The sequence below is a fragment of the Lissotriton vulgaris genome, chromosome 1_1 (genome assembly GCF_964263255.1).
Source record: "Lissotriton vulgaris chromosome 1_1, aLisVul1.2, whole genome shotgun sequence".
NCBI classification, from domain to species: Eukaryota; Metazoa; Chordata; class Amphibia; order Caudata; family Salamandridae; genus Lissotriton; species Lissotriton vulgaris.
The window spans coordinates 1,812,396,378-1,812,401,084 of NC_141685.1; the positions used below are offsets into that span (position 1 = coordinate 1,812,396,378).

At 40.6% G+C, this 4,707-nt stretch overlaps 1 non-coding gene across 1 annotated transcript; it reads right to left on the reverse strand.

Moving 5' to 3' along the window:
- Window positions 1-439: 439 nt before the first annotated feature.
- TRNAC-GCA (transfer RNA cysteine (anticodon GCA)) lies at window positions 440-511 on the reverse strand. The gene has a single exon. It is a non-coding gene; the product is annotated as a tRNA-Cys (tRNA).
- Between the last annotated feature and the right edge of the window lie 4,196 nt (window positions 512-4,707).

Consider the following 4,707-nt stretch of genomic DNA (forward strand, 5'->3'; position numbering starts at 1 on the left):
CTGTCTTTGGTGATGTAAAAGGGTGTGTCCACTTTTAAAAGCTTGTGTTAGGACTTAAGAATAGTATGAGAGAGCTCACTATACTGAGCATCACAGCTTCAACCCACAGAATGCCAACTTATCTCTTCATCCTTCTGGGAGTGATCACATGCTTCCAAACACTTGGGGATCTCGCTTTCACTCCCTTTGTGTCTCACTCTCTCTCTCTCTCTTTCACCTTCTGCTTTTCTCTCTCTTTCAGCTTGTGTATCTCTCAGACAAAGTGCCTTAGCTTTACTCAACTTGTCAGTATAAAGTTAAATGTTTGAATCGTTTGGTCGTTTCTAGGAAACATGATCCAAAAAGTGTGTGTTATTGTAATGTTGGTCTTTTTCGCATCAACGAACTTCTTTTTAGGCTTTGCACAAAATATTGTAAAAAGGAGTGAAAAAAAATCTGAAGGGTACACCCGGATTTGAACCAGGGACCTCTTGATCTGCAGTCAAATGCTCTACCACTGAGCTATATCCCTGCCTGTTCCATCTTTCCACAATAAGGAATATATCTGTTTTCATTGGCCCTGCCTGTGCAATATCTTTTAGTTTTACATTTCCGTCTTGTAGTTCGTTTTTTCCGTTAAACTCTATCCTCAAGCCATTGGGGGTTGTTAGCACTGAGCTACAAACATGTCCTCCAATTCTGTTCCTGTCATTCACCTCTTTGGTGTGCCTGACCTATATTCACCTGACTTTTTCTTTATTTCTCCACTGACCTACGTGGCCCTGCTTCAAGGCGCGCCCCGAATATGATGACGTTTCACCTTCTGAATGCGGACAGAAAGCCTTCTTAAATAGGATGTTTTTGATTTTACCTCCGCGAGACGCCATGGAGCAGCACCTGGAGTCAGGGGCCGCGCCGGGGGTGGCACGCAGGCCGGCCCTCTGGGGGCTTCTGCACAAGCAGTCAGGACAAAACCCTGCCAGCTGTCAAAAACGGCGCCTCAGTCAAACAGTATCTGTAAAGCGCACTAATCACCACAGTGATCCTTCTGATCCGATCCTCGTCGTGGTGGCCCCTGGGGTTTGGCGGCCCTGTGCAGGTGCACACTTTGCACATGCCTAGGGCCGGCCCTGCTGTGATACAGTGAAAACTGCAGTAGTTGTTATAAAAAGAACTCAATTCAAATGGTCACGTTGGTTGTTTAGCAGCATCCATTCAACCGCCTCCATGCCCTCCCCATGGGGGATCGAAGTATATAGTTCCACCGCGTTCATTGCATCATAGTAGTGTATCCTTGGTAATATCCGTACGTATGGTTTCAAGTTTGTTAAGGCAATTGGTGGTGTCCTTGACATACGTGCTCCAGGCCTGCACCAAGGGTTGAAGAAATTAATCCAAATATTTTTCTATGTGTTCGTGTATGAAAGCGCATCCGGCCACAATGGGTCAGAACGGTGGATCAACTGCGTTCTTGTGCATTTTAGGGAGCATGTATATATGCGTTTGTTGCGGAAATGCAGTTGATAAGAAGCGTCGAGTAGTGTCATGAATCCAACCCATTTCTACCGCATGTTCCAGAATAGTGAGTAGAGTAGACATGAATTCTTTCTTAGGAGCTGATTCCAGACACATGTAGGTGTCTGTGTTCAGGACACCGGTTGGGATGCGACCCTCAGCAATTGATGTTGGTTAGACGGTGCTTAGACAAAATATTGGAGAAAATATATTGTGTGGACAGAATATTGTGTCAAGAATATTAAGGACAAAAATATTGTGAAGGTTAGTTTCTATAGGTAAGCACAGTTTACTACATACTACATATATGTACCTTACCAATATATATATATTGGTAAGGTACATATATGTAGAGTTATATGTAGTAAACTGTGCTTACCTATAGAAACTAACCTTCACATCATTTATATATATATATATATATATATATATTTTTTCTTACTACAGACGTCCCGATAGGAGCAGGCTCAGCTGTTCTTCCATCATTCGGAGCTCCGCAGCGATATCAAAAGAAAGGAGGGAGAAGTTGCAAACCATTAGAGCGGCGTCTGAAGAAGGCTGTGAAGCTGAAATGCATTATGCTGTGATTTAATACGTGATTAAAGGATTCCTGAAGCAATCCCCTCTGTGTCCTTGAACTGCTTTCCATTTAGTGGATGTCTTCACATGTTTCCACGTCTGCGAGGAGCGTGTTACAAGGACCCGTCCTTCAAGAGTCCTGGGAGTTTGACTGGCACTGAACTTTTAGTATCAAGGGATTGATTCTTCCCAGGACCACCATGAGAATGGGCCATTCATGTGGCCGCTGCCAACGGTAGACCGTGACTACACGGGGAAGTGAGTTTATTATACCTTACTTCACGGCCCGGTTTGTTCTACGATTGTGGCTGGACGTTGGGGACCGGAGGGAATCCTGGACACGTGATCTACGGTGGGCACCTGTCACTACATGCCCCCCCCATTTCTGCGAGGCACACGCAGCGCTAAATTGGGCGTAACGACTCTGCTGCAGTCCAATACTAACCTGGTTCATGCTGGGAGCTGTAGGCTGACATTTGACTACAGATGTCCTGATAGGAGCAGGGTCAGCTGTTCTCCCACCAATGGGAGCGCAGCAGCGATATCAAAAGAAAGGAGGGAGAAGGTGCAAACCATTAAAGAGCGGTCTCTGAAGAAGGCTGTGAAGCTGAAATTAATTATGCCGCGATTTAACACGTGAATAAATGATTCCTGAAGCAATCCCCTCTGTGTCCTTGAACTGCTTTCCATTTAGTGGTTGTCTTCGCATGTTTCCACGTCTGCCAGGAGCGTGTAACAAGGACCCGTCCATCAAGAGTCCTGGCAGTTTGACTGGCACTGAACTTTTAGTAGTTTAGAAAGAAGGGGACCCCTATATATTACTAGTGCACTTGCTATACATAGGGAAACATAATTAATTTGGGAAAAGTCTATAGCCAAGTGAAAGACATTGATAATACTAAACACTGGATATGGAAGACAATAATAGAATGAATAAAGATGTTGCCCAACAGTACAGAAACTATTCACCCAAGTGATAGATCATTTATTTATTTTATTATTCATAAAACATATGTGTATTTTATCTTTTTTTTAAAAACGTTTTCTTTCTTTTTTCTCTTTGTTATATTGATGATTTGCAATTCATGTACAAAATGTTAAAATCGCACAACAGACAAACAAAAACAAATAGCGTAAGACAAGGCAGATGATGGAGGCAAAGCGGTAGGGTAATTACTACGCGCGTTTCGGCTTGGCAGCCTTCCTCAGGTGACCGTCTATTGCACTACAATATTAAAAACTAAGTAGGTGAGAGTCATACAAGTATATTATGTACAGTAGGCAAAATAGAACAAAATATATTATGTACAGTGGGCAAAATAGAACAGCATTTTATATACAATATATTTTTAGAAGTACTGCATTCTAGGACATTTTAATAGAATATTTGATATCATACCAGAACCAACGTCACATTTCATTCTGTTGCTTATTTATTAGCATGGAAACAATCATGATTTCAGTAAAAGGAACATTACTTTTTGGAAGGTTTAGTGGCCGATTTTACTAAAAAAGATCCATATCATAACAAAATACATTCATTTACGTTGCATCAATAGTGAATTTAAATTATCAGGTGTGAATCATTTTAGACATGTACCTAATTTCATACACAGTAAAATTCATTCATTGCATGAATAGAGGATTAATATTGCCATGGATAGATCATTGGAAACACATGCTTAAATTTGTACATAGGAACATCAACCATGAATAAAAAGTGTTGCAAAAATGTGTTCAATTTGCTCTTAACCATCGCACTGCAAAAAAAGAAAGAGAGAAACCTGAGTGATATGATTGAAAATATACTTACATGAAAGCTATGCAGGTCATACACAAAAAATGGTTTTTTCCACAACGTTATAAATGTAGCCAAATGTCGACCAAATGTCGACCTCTTATTATCCTGTTTAAGATAATAAGAAAAGGAAAAGAAACGGATCATAGTAGGTGATCTCAAAGTATATTTCAAAGAGATCGACATCCTACGATATTCAGTGAGTTACTTAATTCCAGTAATGATAGGTCTCCAACATACATGTTTAGCAACTATTTCAATTGTTACTAAAGAAAAATTGTACGGTGTACGTTGTTTAATCTAGGGGAGGGATCATTAATATGAATAAAGGTTTTATAAGTATACATGCTGGACTACCTATGGTAAACACTTACCTAATTATACATAAGGGCAGATATGATGGACTGAACCCCCACGTCCGATTTCTGTAGTAGAGAATCCTAAAGAATCATTAAAACAAGACTTATTATAGTTGGGGGAGTCTTGCACAATATACAGGTACATGTGCACCTAGAAAGAGGAAATATATATACCTTGCAGGGGGCCTTGTATTTATTGCATATTTATAGCCACATTCAGTCATATGGACTCAAGCCTTGTGAGAAAGATGACGATTCTGTGAGTAGTACGCGTAAGACAGGAGAGGTCCTCTCGATCTGAAACAAAGGGATCCCATCATGACTACAATCAAATTCATGTTGCTAAAAGTACGGACGCGATATTGGTAATTAATAATAATAGTACCTAAATTCTGATGACTTGCGGGTAACCGAGAGCCGGAAATACGGTAATATCTCGCGTTTAATATCTTCTAATCACTGAGTAAACAGAAAAAT